The sequence below is a fragment of the Oncorhynchus clarkii genome, chromosome 2, assembly GCF_045791955.1.
Source record: "Oncorhynchus clarkii lewisi isolate Uvic-CL-2024 chromosome 2, UVic_Ocla_1.0, whole genome shotgun sequence".
Lineage (NCBI taxonomy): Eukaryota > Metazoa > Chordata > Actinopteri > Salmoniformes > Salmonidae > Oncorhynchus > Oncorhynchus clarkii.
In genome coordinates, this window is record NC_092148.1 from 68,534,135 (window position 1) to 68,558,180 (window position 24,046).

Sequence of the window (24,046 nt, forward strand, 5' to 3'; positions counted from 1 at the left end):
TGTTCATAAATGACCAGCATGGTCGAATAATAATAAGGCAGAATAGTTGAAACTGGAGCAGCAGCACAGTCAGGTGGACTGGGGACAGCAAGGAGTCATCATGTCAGGTATTCCTGGGGCATGGTCCTAGGGCTCAGGTCCTCCGAGAGAGAGAAAGAGAGAATTAGAGAACGCACACTTAGATTCACACAGGACACCGAATAGGACAGGAGAAGTACTCCAGATATAACAAACTGACCCTAGCCCCCCGACACATAAACTACTGCAGCATAAATACTGGAGGCTGAGACAGGAGGGGTCAGGAGACACTGTGGCCCACTCCGAGGACACCCCCCGGACAGGGCCAAACAGGAAGGATATAACCCTTGACATTTTACGAACTGACTTGTTGTAAAGGTGGCATCCTATGACTGTGCCACATTGAAAGTCACTAAGCTCTTCAGTAAGGCCATTCTAATGCCAGTGTTTGTCTATGGAGTTTGCATGGCTGTGTTCTTGATTTTATACACCTGTCAGCAAAGGTGTGGCTGAAATAGTCAAATTAAGGGATGTCCATATACTTTTGTATATATAGTGCATCTTAAACTTGATTGCTGATAAGCAAAACATTTTGGGTCTATGTCAACAATGGCCTAATGAAACAAATAGCAACAAATATGTTGTTTTCCTTTAAGTTAAAGAATACAGAGAAAAGTACATAAAATAAGGAATTACCTTCCTTTTACAGGCGCTTAACGTGGGTCGGAATTTCCCCTTGACTAGGCCAGTGCGTGGGTAAGAAGAACAAGGTCAGCAAACATTACCAAATATGCTATCAACATTGTGGGTGTGACAGTGCTTCTAAAATCCAACATTTCCCAAACTCTAGAAACTGGTCTGAGGTAGAACTTTACCTTGATCAAAGATGAACATTTATTGAACACACCAATACCTTTACACAGAGTACATCAACATGTCCAGAAATGGGTGGGTGGGAGAGGTACATGTATATCAAACTTTACACATGAACATTGTGTGTGGGTGTTTCCAAAATGTATCGATACATTAACATTTTCTTATATCACAGATGACCACTTAACATATGAAATATAGAGAAACTAAAACTGTCTCTGTCTTTGCAAGCTCTTTAATAAAAATGTCAGTCATTTACATTTCTCAAATCTCTGATATTCTTTACATTATTATTCACCAATAGTTTACATGAACATAAAGCAAAGTAGGGTAAAACGTCAGCATCTGTTCAAGAACATGTTTGTCGTACTAAACAAACCCACACATTATTTTTTTAACACTGCTTCAAACCTCTGTCAAGAGTTAATTCAGGAAGTGACTACTCGGACACCCCACCTTTTACCACTGTGATGGCACACCACAAGTTGTGTATAACATGAGGACACAGACATACACGGACAGTAATATGCAGGACTCTATTCTACACAGTTCATGGGTGAATGTTACACCAACATTTCAACCATTATAAATCTTTGTTTCAAAATGTAAATGATGTCGAAACCAACATAAGGAAAGGTTTCTTTGATTATGCCAAAAAATGGCATCTCACACACTTAACTGTTGAACCACTTGTTCTTCTTGATGGTTGCAGTCTTGTTGCCGCCCATCAGTTTCCTCTTGTATTGTTCAACCAGATTGTCAAAGCGGTCATCCTCTCGGCTCCTAACCCGCCTCTTGGCCCCTAAGGTGCTCTGGAAAACCAATGAAGACGGTTGAATGTACTACATAATCCTGGGGCCACGACATGCAGACATGGGTAATGTTTGTGTGTGTTTGTGTGCATACCTGTGTAGGTTTCTCCAGTGACGTTCCTCCCTGTCCTGCTGGAACCGATCCTGGGCTTCTTAGGCTGAGCAGGCTTTCCCTTATCACGCACCCTGCAGGACCAAAATTATACCATGTAGTATGGGTTACAATGTGATAGGTACAGTGTGTGTGTGTGTGTGTTACCTTATCTTTGGGCCACGGTGGGAGGGCAGGGATAGAACCTTCCTTCGTTTCTTTCCATCCTCCAGTTCTACGTGTTCTAGAACTGAGGTGGTCTGGAAGCCTGACTACTGCCAGCCCTGCTTCTGGGCCTGTTGCTGGGTCTGAGCCTTGGCCTGTGGCTGGGGGGGAGGTACTAGGCGAGAGAGAAAGAAATGGAAGGAAATATCAGCGACAACCAAAAAGCAAAAAGAACACAGAAAACGAGGGAAATGTTAAAAATGACAAACATTTGCAGTTCCACCAGAATTTATGAGCTGTGTGTGTGTGTTATATTCAGGGTTAGGGCAAAAATGTAGAGCGTCATACCTCCATCCTTTCTGCCCTGACCGGATGGTGCCGACTGTGTCTGGGTCTTCGCTGACCCCTCCTTGGTTACCATGTTACTCTGGGGTTTAGACACACCCTTCTGAGGTCCAAGCCTGCCTCCTGACTGCGGCTGCATCTTCCCTCTTCCCATAGGGCCACTCCCCTTAAAACGCTCCTGGAAACCATGGAGACAGGAAAATGTGTTACTCTTAATCTTAACCATCATCACACACCAACATAAACAGCAGAGAAGACACACCTTGACTTGTTGTTGTCACATTTCTTTCATCATCAGCTTCCTTCCATCTTCAAGAGAGAACTCAACAATGGGTCTCTGTAGACAGACAACGTAAATCACTCAAGGAAAAAAACAACAACCTGTGAATAGTCTTCTCAATAACACATTCTCATCATTTAGGAAGACCGTCAATATTGATCAGATGCTGTAGGTTGCCAAACCAAATGTGTGTACGTGCAATTCAACATTCTCTTTGCATTCCTCAGGAACAATAAACATTGATGACTAGGATGTTTGAGTCCAGACGCAATATTGTTCAGAGATAAAATTAATGCAATTACTGACATCAGCTACTGAGAGCCAAAGAAAACATCCTGAAACATAACCTGCCATTCACCCTCTCAAACACAGCTGCACTCTGTCGAGTACAAGGTTGAGGACATGCATACACACACACAGATAGATCAACAAAGACACAGCGCCACACAAACACACCTTCCGTAGATGTCAGGGTTATTGTTGAGGTGTCGTAGTGTCTTCAGAGCGAGTTCATGATCTTGGAGCTGAACAAAGCCGTAACCTAGCGACCGGCCTAACACCTGACCCCACTCTGGCTTCTTATCATACATCACCCTGCACTGGGGAGAGAAAGATAGTGCGAGAGAGAGGGGGCATATGGATAGAGATGGTGAGGAAAAGAAAGGGGGAGAGAAGCAAATGGTAAACAAAGAGACAATTGCGGAAAGAGGTTGTAAAGAGACAAATGAAAGGCCATTCAACATGGACAGGGCAGCTTTATAGGACAATACAGTGCCTTCAGAAAATATTCACACCCCTTTACTTTTTCCACATTTTCTGGTTACAAAGTGGGATTAAAATGGATTTCATGTCATTTTTTCCATCAACAATCTACACAAAATACTGAAATGTCAAAGAGGAAGAAAAAGTCTAACATTTGTATATAAAAAAAACAGAAAAACCCAGTAATTAGATAAGTCTTCAACCCCCTGAGTTGGTACATGTTAGAATCACCTTTGGCAGCGATTACAGTTGTGAGTCTTTCTGGGTAAGTCTTGGAGAGCTTTCCACACCTGGATTGTGCAATTTTTTCCCATTATTATTTGTAAAATTCGGTCAAATTAGTTGTTGAGCATTGCTAGACATCCATAGATTTTTAAGCAGGTTTAAGTCAAAACTGTAACTCGGCCACTCAGAAACATTCACTGTCTTTTTGGTAAACAAGAAAATATGGAAAGTGGTACTCAGTAATGTGTTGTATTGGATTTTCCCCCAAACATAACACATTCTATTCAGGACAAAAAAGTGTATTGCTATGCAGTATTACTTTAGTACCTTGTTGTAAACAGGCTGCATGTTTTGGAATATTTTTGTTCTGTACAGTGTTCCTTCTTTTCACTCTGTCGATTAGGTTAGCATTGTGGAGTAACTACAATGTTGTTGATCCATCCTCAGTTTTCTGCTATCACAGCCATTAAACTCTGTTTTAAGTCACCATTGGCCTAATTGTTTTACCCATCTACCAATAGATGCCCTTCTTTGTGAGGCATTGGAAAATCTCCCTGATCTTTCTGGTTCAATCTGTTTGAAATTCACTGCTCTACTGAGGGACCTTACAGATCATTTTATATATGTGGGATACAGAGATGAGGTAGTCATTCAAAAATCATCACAGTGAGGCCATGCAACTTATTATGTGACTTGTTAAGCACATGTTTACTCCTGAACCTATTTAGGCTGGCCATAACAAAGGGGTTGAATACTTATTGGCAAGCCTTTTCAGCTTTTAATTTTTAATTAATTTGTAAACATTTCTAAAAACATAATTACACTGACATGATGGGTGGGTCAATTTAATACATTTTGAACTCAGGCTGTAAAACAAAAAAATGTGGCACCTGAAAGTGACTGAAGAAGAGGAGGAAGAAGAAACCATTAGAACAAAAAGTTAAGGGGATGTGAATACTTTCTGAAGGCACTGTAGTGCCCCCTGGTGGTCACTAATAGTTCACCCAGAGCAGGTATTCCAAAACTGGGTTGCAATGCCATTGGGGTATGACAAATAAAAATGTGATCCATTTTCTTCTTTTTTTTTTGTTAAAAAAATGTTTTTTTCCTTCACATTTTCAAACAGTCAATATATATTTTCCAACGGGGCTATACATTTGGGTGAGGTTTTTTTCTCGCCTGAGACTGCCAAAAAAAACAAAATTAAACCATCTAGTGTTCAGCGAAATAACAACGCAATGTCAAATGCAGGTAGCCTGGTCAAATAATTAACATCCAATCACATTAACCGTTACCCTCTCGTGGGAATTCCACTAATGGTCCATATGTAGCCAAATGTTGCTTCTGCTCATGTTGGTATCTGTACTGATGGCGCAAAAGCCATGACAGGGAGACATAGTGGAGTGGTAACACGCGTGCAAGCAGTTGCTCCCGACGCCACTTGGGTACACTGCAGCATTCACCCAGAGGCTCTTGCTGCCAAGGGAATGCCTGACAGCTTGAAAGATGTTTTGGACACTACAGTTAAAATGGTAACTTTGTTAAAGCAAGGCCCCTGAACTCTCGTGTATTTTCTGCACTATGCTTTTACAACATACAGAAGTACGCTCGTTATCAAGGGGCAAAGTATTGACACTTTAAAAAAATTGAGAGACAAGCTTAAGTTTTCTTTACTAACCATAATTTTCATTTGTCTGACCACTTGCACTATGACGAGTTTTTCACACGAATGGCGTATCTGGGTGATGTTTTTTCTCGCCTGAATGATCAGAATCTAGGATTACAGGTACTCTCCGCAACTATATTCAATGTGCGTGACAAAATTGAGGCTATAATTAAGAAGTTGGAGCACTTCCCTGTCTGCATTAACAAGGACAGTCCCAGTCTTTCCATCATTGTATGATTTTTTGTGTGCAAATGAACTCAAGCTTGCGGATGTAATATTTGTGTTGTGGAGAAATGACCAGGCAGGAGACGGGAGTACAGTTAGTTTTTGTTTAGTCAAAACCCCTCGTGCTCTACAGTTCCCGGCATTCCAGTGCGCATGTGCATTTCCTATTAGGTGTAGTAATGTAACACTGCCGTAATGCATTACTGCTTAGTAACAGCACAGTAACTAATATAAACAGATGCAGATCCCAGATACTACACTCCTCCCCCATAGTGTTTAACTCCCAGAGAGCAAGGTAAATATGTTAGGTAACTACTAATGCAATATCTGAACAATGCATTCTTAAACATTTTTCAACTACTGGGTTGAAGCAGACTTTCCAGAGCCCAGCACAAATCCAGGGGATTATTCTGCCCCGAAGATGGAGTTTGTGTCCTAATAACTAACCCAGGTAATGTCCTTTTTCTTTCATTTTATCTAGGACATATTAAAGTGTTTGTTTTACTGTCCGTTACCTCCTTAACCAGCTCAACTCACAGGTCAAGCTTTTGAGGTGCCCTTTGCTGTCGAATAGGATATCTCCGCTCCTCCTGGGCTTCCTGTGGTGGGCCAGGTTCGGGTGGAAGGTCAGGCTCTGTCTCTCCTGTACGTCCACAGTCAGGAGAATAGTCCTGGGAGTCGTTATTGTTCTTGTTCTCTCGGCATGTCTCTGCTGGGGCGTTGGACCGTAGCAGATGATCCACATGAACATTGACCTGGCGATGACCAATTTGGACTTGGTAAGTCAAAGGTCCTCTGCATTGCAAGATCACACCTGAGTTCCACAGGCGCTTGGGGTGTCTGAAATCACGTACCATCACCCTCTCTTCCTCATTGAATTCTCTGACAGTCTTTGAGTGTCTGTCATGAGCTTTCTTCTGCTGTAGCTGGTGCTTTGCCACAGTGCTTGACAAGTCTGGTTTCAACAATGTCAGGCGGGTACGTGGTTTGCGTTTCAGAAACAGTTCAGCTGGTGTACATTCCGTTACTGTGTGTGGGATGTTACGGTAAGTAAACAGGAACCGGGGAAGCCTTTGGTGGATGGGCACAGACTGAACCTCGAGTCTAGTCCAGGCCTTCTTAAAGGTTTGCACGGCTCTCTCCGCTGCTCCGTTTGATGCCGGATGGTAAGGTGGTGACAGGATGTGCCTTACTCCGTTGTTCTTGAGAAACATTTCAAAATCGTTTGACGTGAACGGGGGGCCATTGTCCGATACGAGCTCCTTGACTAGTCCAAAGGATGCAAACAGGTGTCTGAGAAGATTGATGTCTTCTCAGCTGTGGTCAGTTGAGTAGGGAACACTTCCATCCACTTGGAATGGACATCGACGACAACAAGGAAATGTTGCTTGTCAATTTCGGCGTAATCCACATGGATGCGTTCCCATGGTGTAATAGCCCAGGACCATGGATGAAGAGGCGCAGGTGCAGGCTTGTTGCGAACAGCTTCACAAGGTGAGCAGTGGCCTACATGCTGTTGAATGTCCTGATCCAGTCCAGGCCACCACAGATAACTGCGAGCGAGTGCTTTCATTCGAGTGATCCCTGGATGTCCCTCATGCAGGTAAGATAGCAGTCTCCTCTGAAATGTGTGAGGTACCACCACCCTTGATCCCCACAGAACAAACCCTTGATCAGTGGACAACTGGTCTTTCTTGTCGATGAATGGACGAAGGTTATCGTCATTTATGAAGGTTGGCCAACCGCCTAATGTTAAGTCCAAGACTTTGGAAAGCACTGGGTCTTTCCTTGTTTCCTCTGCTATGTCAGAAGCAGATATGGGCAGTTCATCAATGAGAGAGATCAGGAAAGACTGCTCTATCATCTTCACTGTCGGAGTCACTATTGCATGGTAGTCTTGATAGTGCATCGGCATTTGCGTGATCACTGGATCGTCTGTACTCAATCTCGTAGTCGTAGGCTAACAATATCAGAGCCTAACGTAGCATTCGAAGTGCAGCAAGGGTTGGTATGGCTGATTTTGGTCCAAGGATGGCCAACAGAGGCTTGTGATCTGTCAGCAGTTGGAACTTCCTTCCGTAGAGGTATTTGTGAAACTTCTTCACTCCGAATATTATGCTCAGGGCTTCCTTCTCAATTTGAGCATAATTTTTCTCACTTGGTGACAGAGTCCGTGATGCAAATGCAATAGGGTGTTCTTCACCTGACGGTAGAACATGTGAGATGACGGCTCCTACTATGTATGGAGATGCATCACACGCAAGTCTCAGCTTCATCTCTGTGTTATAGTGGGCAAGCAACTTGCTCTTTAGCAGACGCTGTTTGCAAGTCTTGAATGCTTCTTCGCATTGTGGGGACCAATTCCACTTTGTATCGGCCTGCAGCAGTTGGTGAAGCGGATGCAACAATGTGGACAAGTTTGCCACAAACTTTCCGTAATAGTTCAGGAGCCCCAAAAATGACCTCAGCTCTGAGATATTTGTGGGTGCTGGTGTGTTTACGATTGCTTCCACCTTGCTGTTGGTTGGGTGCAGGCCTTGTGCATCAATCTTGTATCCGAGATACTCCACTGAGTCCTGGAGGAACTCACACTTGCTGCGTTTCATTCTCACTCCGTATTTCTCCAGTCTTGACATCACTTTGTCCAGCACTACAAGGTGCTCTCCAATGGTTGGTGCTGACACGAGGATGTCGTCCATGAAGCACACAACATGGTCTATACCGTCCAAGATCTGATCCATTGTTTGTTGGAATATCGCTGGAGCTGTCGAGATTCCATAGGCCAAGCGATTGAATCTGAATAGCCCCTTGTGTGTACTGATGGTCAGATACTTTTCTGACTCCGGATCCAGCTTCAGTTGCTGATAAGCGAATGCCAGGTCCAGCTTACTGAAAACCTTCCCACCAGCTAGAGTGGCAAACAGATCTTCAGCGTTTGGTAGTGGATATTCCTCTGGTAGTATGCAGCGATTTACTGTGACCTTGTAGTCACCTCACATTCTGACGGTCTTGTCTTTCTTTGGGAATACAACAATCGGAGCGGCCCAGTCGCTCCTCGCTACTTTCGTGATTATGTTATTCTTCTGTAGGCGGTCCAGTTCCTTCTCTACTGCTTCCTTAAGAGCATAGGGAACTGGACGTGGTTTGTGAAAGATAGAATTGGTTCCTTCTTGCACTCTGACTTTTGCTGTGAAATCTTGTATTTCACAGTAGCCATCTTTGAAAAGTTCTTTGTGCTTCTCCAGCATGTTAGTGAGTGTAGCCTGACTCACTGGTTTGTCATTTCTCAGACTGAAGATTTCTCCCCAGTTCAACTTGATCTTTTGTAGCCAGTTTCTGCCTAGCAAGGCTGATTTTTCTCGTTTAACAATGACAAGCGGTAGCGTCCACTCCTTCCCCTCATACCGGACTGGTACCTGGATCTGCCCTAACACAGGAATAGTGTCACCAGTGTATGAAGAAAGGCGGATGGACGCGGGCTGAAGAGGGCATTCTTTCAGTTTTTCTTTGTAGAGTCTCTCTGGAACCAGAGATACAGACGCTCCGGTGTCCAGCTGCATTTTAACCTGTTTTCCAGCTAACTCCATGTTGAGATAGATTCCATCTTTTAGTTGTTGAGCTGTGTACACTGTGAACAGTTCCACTACTGTTTCAGTTGTACCTTCCTCTTCTTGTGCTGCGTCTGACACTTTGTGTGCTCTTGCTGTGCGTTTTGAGGCCTTACACACTCTCTGTAAATGTCCAACCTTTCCACAATTGTGGCACTTTTCCTTTTGGAATCGACATTCACTGTGCTGATGATTATCTCCCCCACATCTGTAGCAACTTGGCTTAGACCTTTGAGATGTGGGCTGCTTGGTTCTTGTGTAACCTTGAGGACGGGACTGAAAAAAGTGTGACTTTTGTGAGCTTTTTCCACCACGTGCATCACTGACCTTGTGAACACCTTTCTGACGTTCTGCATGTCCCGATAGCTCAATAGTATCCCTGTGGGCAAGCTCGAGTCCAAGTGCTATATCACAGGCTTTCTTAAAGGTCAGGTCCTTCTCTGACAGGAGCCTTCTGTGATATGCTTCACCTGTGAGACCACATACAAACTTGTCTCGGAGAGCATCATCAAGAAATCGTGCAAACTCACATGTACTTGCCAGCCTTTTCAAAGCAAGGATGTAGTCAGCCACGGTTTCCCCTTGACTCTGGTGACGTTGGTAAAATCTGAAACGTTCTGCAATGAGAATTGGCTTAGGCTTGAAATACCTTGAAAGAGTTTCAGTCAGTTCTGCATAGTTCAACTCCACTGCTTTCATTGGTTCAATGAGACCTTTCAGCAATCCATACTCAGTTGGATCCAAAACACTGAGAAATACGTCTGCTTTCTTTCCATCTTTGATTTCATTTGCAGCCAGCCAATGCTCAAAACGCTCCAAATAGGAATCAAAATCCTCTTTTGCAGCCTCAAACTCTGGTACTCGACCAATGGTTGCCATTTTCAGTTAATTGTTCAGTTTCCTTATTCCTTGTATTCCTTAATTTTCTGAATTTTCATCTAATTCTTCACTTCAGAAGTTTCTGCAATTACTTCATTCACTGCACTCATTTGTAATAATGTAGTGTTACGTTCCTTCTTCCTTTTTCTTCTTGCCAATATTTCTCCACTGAGGTCGCCTAATTTCAATGGGTTCAATGAGACAGTTTTTTTTAAATTTAACCACCAGAGGGCAGTGTCGCTATTCTGGACTCCAATAGTCTTGCTACTTGGCAGCTCCTGAATACTGTACTAGCAGTGCTAGCAGTGCTTAGCCTTCTCTACTGGCGAAAGATTATTCTATTTTGAGTTTCATTACTCACGCAACATTCTTCCCTTCAAGCAATGTCCGTTTATGTAGTTTAATCACCTCGTCGCCACTGTAATATTTGTGTTGTGGAGAAATGACCAGGCAGGAGACGGGAGTACAGTTAGTTTTCGTTTAGTCAAAACCCCTCGTGCTCTACAGTTCCCGGCATTCCAGTGCGCATGTGCATTTCCTATTAGGTGTAGTAGCCTTAATGCATTACTGCTTAGTAACAGCACAGTAACTAATATAAACAGATGTAGATCCCAGATACTACAGCGGACAATGTCAAATGTGATATAGCGAAGCACCTGAGTGAGTTGGGTGCGAAATTACGCAGGTACTTTCCTGAAACAGATGACACAAACAACTGGATTCGTTATCCCTTTCATGCCCTGCCTCCAGTCCACTTACCGATATCTGAACAAGAGACAGGGATGCAAACTGGTGAGGGACCAAAAAGGTGACCATTTTTTGTTGCACTGAAACATGCTAAAAATCCCTGCTTGGGGGAAATGCAAGTTTTAACTAATTAAACAACAAAGAATATGATCTACATGCTCAGTCTGTGGGTGTAAAATAAAAAGTGGTTAATGTTGCCTAGACTTTACTGCAAATGACACTCAAGTCTTGAGAAAAAAACAATACACTAATATTGCAGTTAGCCATGACAGCCTTTATAATAGAACGCTTGTGACCACACACACACATCTAAATATTCCACTTGGGGAAAAAACTTCTAAAGTAGAAATAGAATGAAACAAACAGCCATTATATTTTTGCTCTATTATAGAGGCCACTATAGTAGACATTGATCTGTGCACAAGGCTACATGTGTGCAAAAATAACGTTCACCAAGTAAAAAAATGTAATAATCCCCCCTCACTCACACACGTGGTACTGTCAAGTTCAACACAAGCAATATCTTTGGGCTACACTGGAGGTTACTACACTGTAGAACAGATGTCCACAGGCAGAAAATGTACAATGTGCTAGCAGCAGAGTATGAGACCATTTTGTTGGCACAATTGATCTCTTTCAGGCAGAGTACACGTGGAATACCCATTTTTATCCACTGTACTGAAAAAGTGAGAAAGAGGGAAAGTGTGTGGTGTTTCTTTCACCTCTATAGGTTTCTCTGGTTAACTTAGCTAACTGAGAATTCGATCCTGCTAGCAAGATAACATTACTTAAAATGCTAACAATACTTGTTCCACCACACTTTCTCCCTCACCTTAAAACTTCCAAATCAGATCTACACGAATCACATAGGTCACCTATTTTGGATTCAAACAGTGAATTTTGACGAAAGGTGACGAGTTTGCATCCCTGAAGAGAGCCTCATCGACATTGCAACAAGCGGTTCTGTGAAAATGTAATTTAATCAGAAGCCACTGCCAGATTTCTGGATTGGGCTGCGCTCAGAGTATCCTGCCTTGGCAAATCTCACTGTTTAGACACTGATGCCCTTTTGCAACCACGTACCTATGTAAGAGTGAATTCTTGGCCCTCACTAGCATGAAAACTAAATACAGGCACAGATTGTGTGTGGAAAATGATTTAAGACAGACTCTCCAATACAACCCAATATTGCAGAGTTATGTGCTTGAAAGGATGCACACCCTTGTAACATGTGGTGAGTTATTCACAATGTGTTATTAACAAATAAGGTTTTATATGTAAGATGGTTAAGAGCAAAAGTATTGATTATTATTATATTATTATTTGTGACCTGGTCTTATAAGAGCTGGGTTGTGACAAAAACTCACTCGTTCTTATGTTTAATAAATGTATCGTATTGTGTGTGTGTGTGTGTGTGTGTGTGTGTGTGTGTGTGTGTGTGTGTGTGTGTGTGTGTGTGTGTGTGTGTGTGGGAGGGGGGGGATAGGCTTACAATGATGGCAAAAAACAACATTTGAGAGTGCGCTGACCCTGGTGCTAGAGGGGGTACCCAGCTGGAGGTTGAAGGTTTGAAAAGGTACGGGACTATAGAAAGTTTGGGAACCACTGACCCAGAGAGATGATGACCTATTGACAGATTTGACTGGGATGGAAACAGCTATGGAATTGTGCTAGTAGTGTCTTACCTTGGTAATGAGGACCCCCTTGCCAGCTCCTGCAGCTTTCAGACAGAGTCCTAGTTGAGAGTCCTAGTTGTCCTAGTTGTTTGCTGTCTACAGACTTGGGCAGGTTGTGGACACACAAGCGGGTCTTGGATACATACACATTCATGTCCCGTAGCTTGGTCCTCTTCAGGTCCTCAAACTAACACAGAAGGAGAGTGTTAGCCTTCCTCAAAAAAACGCACACTGAGGACACATGCCCCAAGTTACCAACACACTGTGTTGTGATTGTAAGACAACGCTATGATGCTCTGATTGGTTAAAAAACAGGAAGTACTTACTCTGGTCCTCTTGGTCATGTTTGCTGCTGGAACACCCTCAGCTGCCTTAGTTCCTGCCCGTATCACTGGAAGAAAGAGGTATGAGATGGAGGGTAGGGGAGAAGAAAAGGGAGGAGAAGGAGGTGTAACTTACATCCCTCTCTAGCCAGGTAGAGGTTCCTGGTCCTTGTATGCGTTTTGACCTTCTTGTCCTTCAATTTGACAGCATCCTCTCTGCTTATCGCCGCTACGATGTTCAGCTTCCTACCATCCACACGGATACCCCCACTCTAAGACAGACAAACATGTTACCCCCAAAACATACATTACAGCAACTCAGAGCTCATCAGAAGAGATGTACCTGTAGAAAACATGAGTAATTTATCCTATTCTGTCTCACCTCTGACTCGTCCTCTGCGGCAGCAATGCATTTCTCTGCTGCTTCTTTAGACTTGAACTTGAACAAAGGCAATACCTGACCAGACAACAGAGCACAGTCAACAACCATTACCAACCAACACAGTCATGATTCAATGTTAACATGTAGACATCTACTATCTGACTGGCATCACTTCAGGCCATTGTTTAAGTTTGGGCAGGGGACAGCGCTAGAGAGAGAGTGAGGTTGTGTTGGAGCCAGGACTATACCTTTAGAGTGTTCAGTGTCTAGGTGTAGGCAGATCTTGATGTACTTCAGTTCTCCATACTGCAGTAACACCTCCTCCAAGCCCTCCTCCTCCGTATCAAACGACAGGTTCCTGATAGACGGTTTTGCCCTCATTGACGTCTGATGGGAGGGACTTTCTCTTGGCTGCATGATCGACAGAGAGAGCGAGAGCCAGCGCCAGAGAGAGCCAGAGCCAGAGAAAGCCAGAGCCAGAGCCAGAGAGAGCCAGAGCCAGAGAGAGCCAGCACCAGAGAGACAGAGAGAGCGAGAGAACCAGAGCAAGCCAGAGACAGACAGAGACAGAGAGAGCCAGAGTGAGCCAGAGAGAGCTAGAGTGAGCCAAAGAGAGCCATAGCGAGCCAGAGCGAGCCAGCGCCAGAGCCAGAGAGTGCCAGAGCCAGAGAGAGTGCGAGAGCCAGAGCCAGAGAGAACCAGAGCCAGAGAGAGCCAGAGCCAGAGAGAACCAGAGCCAGAGAGAACCAGAGCCAGAGAGAACCAGAGCCAGAGAGAACCAGAGCCAGAGAGAGCCAGAGCCAGAGAGAGCCAGAGCCACAGCCAGAGTGAGCCAGAGAGAGCCAGAGTGAGCCAGAGACCGAGAGAGCCAGAGTGAGCCAGAGAGAGCCAGAGACAGAGAGAGCCAGAGCCACAGCCAGAGTGAGCCAGTGAGAGCAGGGACAGAGAGAGCCAGAGCCACAGCCAGAGTGAGCAAGAGAGAGCCAGAGAGAGCCAGAGCCACAGCCAGAGTGAGCCAGAGAGAGCCAGAGTGAGCCAGAGAGAGCCAGAGACAGAGAGAGCCAGAGAGAGCCAGAGTGTTGGAGGGGTTCAAACAGAGGGCAACCTGGAACATACACACTGATATTTCATCAAGAGAAAAGACAACCGTTTCATACCAGAATCCTCACTGTCATCATCTTCATCGTCGTCTTCATCAGACCCAAGATCCCTTTTGTCGTCATCTGCCTCCTGAGACTCTGAATCTTCATTTTCCTCGTCGTCTTCATCAGACCCAAGATCATTTTTGTCATCGTCATCTGCCTCCTGAGACTCTGCATCGTCATTCTCCTCAACACCCTCCTCCTCTGATGGGGTGTCTAGATGCTGAGCTGACTTAGAGCTAACTCTGTAGAAAGAAGAACTATTAAACACAACACTTCAACAATATCCTGGCTGCAATACTCCAGTCCTCAGAACCAAAGACTGGCCAAAGAAGACCAATTTAGACATAAAATGGGTTGTTTGGATCCTGATTGGTTAACTGCCTGTTAACAGTTCAATTTGAATTATCAATGCAGATTCACTGTCCTACAGCCCAGCCAGGAAATCTATAAACTTAATCTCCCCTGGAAAAAGGTTGACACATTATTAACTAATTCTACTAGGTTAGCATTTGGTTTGCAACTGTTGGGGTTTGTCTAAATCTTGCTGCTTGCTTTTCCGACATGTGCAAAAACATTAGTTTTTTTGGCAATCTCCACCCTTCCATAGGAGAGAATAAACATGACTGACAATCTCTGAGCCAGACGAATACATTTATCAGGATCATTTTAATGGATATATCAAAAGAACTGGCAATAGAAACAAACATAAAACAAATGTCTGTTGTCATTTCAGCTGCTTGATTTGATTGTGTGTTAGCTTTAGTTGGCTAGCTAGCAAAGAAGTAGCAAGCCTGCATGGCAACCTTTTTTGCTTAGAATGTTTGGAATAGACAAAGGTTGTTTGGCTAGCTACTTCGGAATCTCAGAACTAACAACTGGCTTTTGCCCAGAGTATATCGTCTGGTGGAAGGACGAAATTAAACAAATTTGCTCATTTTCATTTATGAAAACATGTCATTCATCTTTAAAAATATATGTTGGTAACCATTTTCTAAAAAATGAATGATAGTGAATAACACCCTCCTATGGGCTATTTCCCCTGACCCCCCGAGCTGTGTTGGGTCTTCGAACAGCCCATAGTCGGCAGTTAATCACACGATAATCCCTAGGTTCTCATGCCTTATTTCTTAATTACATCTAGGTCAAGGTCTACATATTTACAGCCCATCTCAAACTGAGGACATGCAGAAATAGAGATAAAAAAGACAGCAAAAGCTCATACTTGTTCTTTTCTACTTCTTCCTCCTCCTCTTCAGTCACTTTCAGGTGCCGGTTTGTGACCTTTTCCACTTTCTTAGCTCCTGGCTGAGTAGCGACAAACTTGTCTTTAGCCACAGCCCAATCAATAGCTACCTGCCTTCCTGTAAAGGACAGAGGAGAGAACAACTTGATTGCAGCAGATGAAGCCACAGTAGAATATTGAGATGTGCCTCATCTTTATCAGAGATATTCACAGGGCAGAAAAAGGTCTCACACACTGTTAAGAATGCTTTTTTCTTATGAATATTCTCTATTGGAATTTGGCCTCTAGGTACCCTCTCTCAGGCCAGAGGTCACCGTAAAGCAGGCCTCAGTAAATGGTATCTGGGCCCCCATAACCATAGGTGTCCTTAAATGATTAAGATGTTTCAAATGTATAGTCTATTCAACCCCAAGGTCTCCACCTTGATCGAATGTTTTGGCACCGGGCACAGAAGGGTGAAACAACAAACCGATATGGTTGTCACGAATCCCGCTTCCTGAGTCTGTGTTTGCCTGTGTTTCTGTCCTGGAGTGTGTTTCCGGTGTCCTGGAACGCACCCTGTCTGGTTGCCGGGCGAATTAGCTTGTTGGGAGATCGATGTTCACCCGCACCTGTATCCCATCAGTAATCTGCACACCTGTCCTGATCATCACCTCTCCCCTTCAAAAGCTCTGACCTGACATCCATTCCCTGCCGGATCGTTAGCCATGAACAGTATGTTGTGCCATAGTATCAGCCTCAAGTTGGACAGAATTTGTTTTGTTGTTTTTTACGTATTGCTTGCCTTAAACTTACCTCCGTTTGTTCTGTCTTCAGTTACTCACCTGGATCATTTACCCCATTCCCGCCTGGTCGTCGGAGGATTCCGCTACCCTATTGGATCCACCTATTTACTCCCATCAACTCACCACCGCTGCCCGCTACGCCACCTGGATATATCTACCCATTCACTTGTAAATAAATACTCACCTTCTTCCTACTCTCCTTGTCCTGGTCTGCTTCTGGGTTCGATTTTGAAAGAATGTGACAATGGTAAGAGTATTTAGATCAGCCCTTATAGATTTTGCGCAAACTTCTTAGAGGAACATATGTCTTCACATATACATATGTCTGTCTCTGTCAATTCAACTTTAAATTAAGAAGTTGTTCCCCTTTTCAATTCCTAAACACACACACCAGGTTAAGGTGTCTCACCTTTGATATCCTTTAGGTTTATTGCGTTCAAGGGCTTTCCTGCCTCCAAGACATTCTTAAACTGGACAAACGCAAAGCCCCGCATCTTTCCATCTGATGAAACACACACGGAAAGGTAAACAGAGTGAGGAATAGTCAGACACCAGATAGAAAACATGTTACTGACTCTGTAATTGTCTTTGCGCAACTAAATCCACAAAGGCTCAACAGTGCTTAGTGTGGTTGGGTGGTGATTCTCTCAAGTTGAAGTCTGTACCTGGTTTAAGGGGGATGTTACCCTCCAGAACTGTCCCAAACTTGGCAAAGGTCTGCTTTAGATCATCCTCAGAGCTCTGTGGGAACACAAGACAAACATTAACAACTAACTGCAGACAAAGCATCCTCGAACAAAGGGGAGGCCAAAGGAAAAGCTTGTCTGTTAGTTATGCAAGGGTTGACTCGTAACCCACAATCCCCGTGGTTATATCAGCGGAGTGGGCAGGTTTAGGGCAATTAAATATTGTGTGGATGAAAGGCCGGGTGCCGGGGAGGTTGAATAAAGAGAAAACAATGCATTAAAAATCCAGAAATGTACACAGTGAACAAGACAATAGGAACAACTTCCTAATATTGAGTTTCACCCCCTTTTGCCCTCAGAACAGCCTCAATTAATTGGGACATGGACTCTACAAGGTTTCGAAAGCATTCCACAGTGATGCTGGCCCATGTTGACTCCAATGCTTCCCACAGTTAAGTTGGCTGGATGTCCTTTGGGTGGTGGACCATTCTTGATACACACGGGAAACTGTTGAGTGTGGAAAAACCCAGCAGCGTTGCAGTTCTTGACACACTCAAACCAGTGCGGTTGGCACCTACCATACCCCGTTCAAAGGCACTTAAATATTTTGTCTTGCCCATTCACCCTCTGAATGGCACACATACATGTCTCAATTGTCTCAAGGCTTAAACATCCTTCTTGAACCTTTCTTCTCCCTTTCATCTACAGTGATTGAAATGGATTTAACAAGTGACATCAATAAGGGACCACAGCTTTCACCTGGCCAAATCTGTGTCATGGAAAGAGCAGGTGTTCCTAATGGTTTGTACACTTAGTATAATTATTGTGCAATAATATCTGAGCTACATTTAGGTTTTTCTTTCATTATTTTTTATCTGCTGTTGGTACGTAGATTAAGCCTAAACTTCATGGCCTAACTGTAGCGTGCATCAAATACACACCAATTGCGAAACGCTTTGGGGAACTTGGGTAGAAAAAGTTAATGATGAGCCACTGAGGCAACAAGGTCAGCGTTTCATTCAATAAGAGAAAAGCTGTGAAATGGAGAGTTGAAAATAAATAGAAGGGAGGGCCAGAACAGTATACTAATGATTGGGAAAGATTAAATTAAGTGGTAAAAAGATTGTGCAATGATTGCGAAGCGCTATACAAATTCAACCTCTCACAATGTCTAAAATAATATTAACTCCCTCAGAATTAAGCATTTCTTGCAGTAAAATTATACACCAAATGCAATATTGTTACTCTGGATCAGGAGTGAGGAAATATGATCTTTCTTTCAGCATCTAGAGAGAATAAATGAGCAAATTTGTGAAAGGCGTCATCTTCATCAGCATCATAAAATATGAAATTTTATTAAAAAACATGTTGGGTCATTTTAACAGCTACTAATTTCCTTAAAACCAGTCACTGATGCCATTTGGAAATGTAGCATAGAAAAATGTTGCATTTTCTCCCTGGTTCCTAAACATCTTTGCTGCGGGAGAGAAGCAGAGATGAAAGAGAAAAACTATCAATTATATCAATTTATGACATTCTGATGAGCAAGGGTTTATTTAGTCTTCTAGGGCAACAAGTAATGAAGAGAAGCTGCATGTATCTAATTATAGACAAGTTGACTAAGCCTAAAATGTTGGAAACGATAAGCAAAAACACAAGCCTATCTAAAAAAGGCCCGTCAAAAACTAATTCGGCCATCTCTGACTGTGCAGCACATTTTCTATATTTGGGGGTTATAGTTAAGTGCAGGCAGTGGCGGTTCTAACTTGTATGGCTCCCTGGGCAACCCCCCCCCCAAAAAAAAAAAAAAATTCTGCACTAATTGTAATTTTATTCAAGACGGGAAAACTTTTTTTTTTTAATCATAACATTTAAAACTATAAACATACAAATATACACAAAAATACTAAAATATCAAAAAGTAGAAACAAAGACGAATAGAAACAAATTGTATATAAATACAAATAAACAAAGATAATCAAATTATTTCACCATTACCCTATTGCTAACAAAAAATAAATACAACTAAATTGCACAAATTCTATATCACACAAATAGAATAACACACTTATAAAGAAGAGAACATGATTATATTATTGCACTTCAAAAACAAGAAACACACAAACTAAATTGCATTACTAAATGCATTAGTACCGTACAAAGTTAGAGGTGGACTATTTGATAGATTCCCCTGCTCCCCCTACCTCGGGCTTCCAGTGGGGAGACCGTGAGGTCAACCTACCCCTGCCCCATCTTGTATTTCTGAGTGGGAGACCTTCCCAGGCGCCCACTCCGACAGTCAATTGACCTACAGTCCCACACGGTGACATGATATCATTGAAGTGATGTGCAAATGAGCGATATAAAATTGATTGCGCAAATGTCACCAGAATATCTTTTTGTGCATGCACCCCATGCTGCCCTGGGCGGCTGCCCATGTCACCTATGCCTAAATCCAACCCTGGGTGCAGGCCTCAGATTTGAACTTTATCACAGTGTCAGGCAGTTGTGGATGGGTTGTTAGCAATTGAGGACAGGTGAAAAGCTGGCCCGATCATCACTAGTGTGTCTGTGTGTCAAACCTTGAAACTGAGATTCCTGATGATTAGTCTGGCTTTCATTCGGTTTTTCTTTAAAGCTCCTTGAGATTTATGGCATTTTTGTGAAACTGGTTCTTTTGGTGCTGTAGCTGTGTAGAAGACAAGACCACACATGTTTGATCCTCTAACTTCACCATAAGAAATGGAAGGTAGGCATCTAGCTAAGTAACAGCTAAGCATCCACATAAGGTTTTTATACCCGTTGTTCCCTTTTTCTTGTCGTTTAGTTTCTTCTTGGCCACCGACACGTTGATCTTCTGTCCATCAGTCTTTCACCTCTCACCCCTCTGCAAATTTGGATCCCCCGAGCTGACAAGGTGAAAATCTGTCTTTCTGCCCCTGAACGAGGCAGTTAACCCACCGTTCCTAGGCCATCATTGAAAATAAGAATGTGTTCTTAACTGACTTGCCTAGTTAAATAAAGATGTAAAAAAATAATAATAATACAATTTTTAAAAATTGGCAATTCGCTGCCCAAAAATACCGATTGCCGATTGTTATGAAAACTTGAAATCGGCCCTAATTATTTGGCTATCCCCATTAATCGGTCGACCTCTAGTTGAGACCCAGGGCCTCCAGCTTGATGATGAGCTTAGAGGGTACTATGGTGTCAATGAACAGCATTCTTACATAGGTATTCCTTTTGTCCAGATGGTATAGGGCAGTGTGATGTCGATTGCATCGTCTGTGGACCTGTTGGGGCGGTATGCAAACTGAAGTGGGTCTAGGGTGGCGGAGGTAAGGTGGAGGTGATATGATCCTTGACAAGTCACTCAAAACACTTCATGATGACAGAAGTGAGTGCTACGGGGCGGTAGACATTTAGTTCAGTTATCTGTGCCTTCTTGGGTACAGGAACAATGTCCAAAAGTTCCGTAACAGTCAGTAGAAACATGTCAAACGATGTACTGAATCAATCTTTAGAATGTTGTTTACATATATCTTGAATAAGGTTCCAACCGGATAATTAGAATGACTTCAAATGAGTGGTGGAATGCAGGTGCTTCCCCTGTGAACGTGCATAGTGAATGCATGGTCAACTCGTGGCAGTGGTGACTATTTCCTGTATCATTCGACCCCCCTTCACATTAGAGTCATCAGACAAAGTTCTATTGACTGTTGACATCTAGTGGAAGGCGTAGGAAGTGAAAACTAATCCATATCTCGCTGAGAGCTTGGTTGAAGATTTGCCACCCCCAGAAAAAAACAGGAAGTGGAATTTCTCAGGTTTTTGCCTGTTATACTCACAGACATAATTCAAACAGTTTTAGAAACTCCAGAGTGTTTTCTATCCAATACTAATAATAATATGCATATATTAACAACTGAGAGTGAGAAGCTGGCCGTTTACAATGGGCACCTTTTCATCCAAGCTACTCAATACTGCCCCTGCAGCCATAAAAAGTTAAATGGCCGGCATTTGATTGTAAGAAATTCTAGGTCAGGTGAGCAGAAGGACTTGAGTTCCTGTATGTTGTTATGATTACACCATGAGTCGTTAATCATCAAGCATACACCCCCGCCCTTCCTCTTCCCAGAGAGGTGTTTATCTCTGTCGGAGTGATGCATGGAGAAGCTAGGTGGCTGATTCAGTTGAAGTAATAATGCCCTTGAAGCCGGTGTTTGGAGGATATATATGTATTTGAGTGGACTGTGATTGAAGTAGTATGTTTTTATATATTTTTTTTTAATTACAAAAACACACTTCTTCAATCACAGTCCACTCCAAAATAGAAATGTATATCCTATATATCCTATATCCTGGCTTTGAGGGAATTATCACTTTTATACAAAGAGTTACCAACATATTCAAATAATGTTTGACATTTTCATTAACGTTATTTTTATGAATTTATTCATACTATTTCATTCTTCCACAAGATAAAGTCCAGACACAAATCTAGGGTTGCTACCCAAGCCGGCTGGTTGTTCCTTCAGTTTGGTTTCCAGAGACACGACCCAGTCGTTCAGTCTTTATTTCTGTATCTGTTCTGTAGCTTAATCAACGCGACCCAGTCGTTCATACTAATCGTTCCATTGCCATATTGGCTCGTAACGTTCTTATCCATTGCTTGCTTGTTAGCCAACTACGGCTAACTTAGTCACGTCAAACACTGCAGCCAGAACAACAGTAGCAGCATTTGCATAAGCTGTTTTCTAGTGACATTTATTTGGACACATCCATAACAATGAGCTAATGAGGTGCAATTTCGCCTGGCATAGAAAATGTGCTCTCGTTGTTCTGAGATAGCCAACAACACATCTAACACAATCTTTTCAACCTGAAGCTGGAAAGACTGAAAACTAGCTGCACTTAGTTTAGTTTGACCTTTTTTGCATATATCCATAAAAATTATGATTCATGATTTCGACCAGCTGAGAAACACTGCCTCCCGACATGTTCATTAATGTGGGACAGCAGGAGATTTGAATATTGAAACAATGATACAAATGTCAGAGAGACATACAGCAAGTTTAATACAGTTAAACTAAATGTCTAAAATAAATGTGAGATAATGTCTAGATACTTTTTATTGTGGAGATCAAGTTTATAAAGTGCCTGGCTGGGTTGATGAGACAGTGGATTGCGCAGTCAGATGGAATAGAGTAAATAGGCATTCCAATTTTCTTAGACTTCTTCTCCGCTTGTGCTGTACAGTTTATGACCATTGCAATAAATAATACAAAGTCCACCTTTTTAACATGTAGCAATTCACTATCCCTCGGTTGATGAGAAACCTTCACTGGTCTTGGGGTCTCTACTACTGTTGCTTCTTCCCCGCTACCCGTTCCTTCCAAATTTTCTCACCACCTCCAGATAGGACACTCCTTACCCTTGCCACCACATTCTCCTTCACCCTAACAAGGCACTGCAAGAATTCAGGCGAATGTTCACATCCACAGTTGCAGCATTACCCTTCATCTGGCATACAATATTATTTCCTTCTGCACACACTTGACAAAATATTTTACAGTTATGACACTGAAGGGGCTTGTGCACAGAAGCTCTTACCAAAAACGAGTCTAGTGTTTTCCTATTTTCCCAACATATCTTTACTTATCGTTTCCCTTTTTCTTCAACACTGTAACCCACTCACTCACTTTCTGTACTATTAGCTTCACCAGACTCACCAGCAGTTTCAAACAAAACCTCAGTTTCCGCCATCTTCCGGCCATGGAACTTTACCGCCACCTACTGCACGGAGAGCCCGTCTCGGTCCTTGAGTAACCCCAACAGTACACATTTTTATTGTAGCACCTGACAAGCACACCTGACTCGACTTGTCAATTCATCTTAACCATTAATGTGTTGAATCAGATATGTTTGTCCAAAGCTGTCAACGGTCTTTACAATTAACAATTTTTTTTTAAATCAACGCGCTAGCGCGTGCACACACTCGTGGAAAGACGTGCCCACCTATGGAAATCAAAGACCATCCAACTGGTTAGTTCTGCCGCCGCCCCTATTTTGCACCATCTCTCCAAACAAACACGTTTCTGCCAACCAGAGTCCCACAAAATTCAACATTTCTGTTCTTTTAATCATGCTTTCCAAAAATAACATGTATGACAATAGCTCTAATACAAGTGTTCACGGTGGACCTACAGTACTGGCCGATCATGAACATAAAGGTTTGAACATAAAACAAATTGACAGAATTGGCTAAATCTTGGGGGAAAAACATGTAAAGATCTTGTTCATTGTCATCTTTCCAGTTTAAATCTAGTATAAATATTAGAAAAATCAACTAATAGTAACATTGACAAATTCATCTCAATGAATTACTTATCCAACGGAAGTAAAATGACACATCTGTTGGAAAACATTGCATTGAAGAGTTGCAGTATGTCTTAACAAAATAATAATTTTTAAAGAACCGCGAAGACAATCAGAACTTCACTGCGATGTACACAGGAGAATACACACAGGGATGATAACAGAGTATTTATTATATACCCGTAGATTTAGGAGGTCCTAGAGCAGGGGTATTCAACCTGGGGTTCGAGGTAATGCAGGAGGACGGTGATTTAAAAATAATATATATATAAAAACAAGTGGATTTTTATATGAATACCGCTAGCAACAACAATACATGTTTTTGAATTACATACCTACAGTAAAAAAGAGGAGACTATCTTCTAAAGACTTCAACTCCTAATATTATGCAAATTACACTCACTGGAGTATCATAGGCTTCAAAAAAGCACCCGCGAATAGCCTACCAGTGAAGCAAGTGCTGCTGGTAAGCTTTCTTGACTTGGGTATACATTTTTGTCAACACATTGCTAACCTTTGTTTAACCAGCTAAACAGCTGCTCTTAGCAAAAATGTGTTTGGAGTTACCATTCTAGCTAATAGGCTATGTTAGAGATTCACACACCTTCACAGGTCAAAATAATGAAAAAACTATCTACCAAATCTATTCATTTTAAAATGTTTAACTTCTCCTTGCCATTATCATTCACCTGATGATAACACAAGATGTCATTTTTAATTTTTTTGCTAACA

At 42.5% G+C, this 24,046-nt stretch overlaps 1 pseudogene; it reads right to left on the minus strand.

Annotated features, from left to right (window-relative positions):
• Positions 1-1,265: 1,265 nt before the first annotated feature.
• LOC139378003 (RNA-binding protein 28-like) lies at positions 1,266-22,713 on the minus strand (annotated as a pseudogene).
• Positions 22,714-24,046: the final 1,333 nt, after the last annotated feature.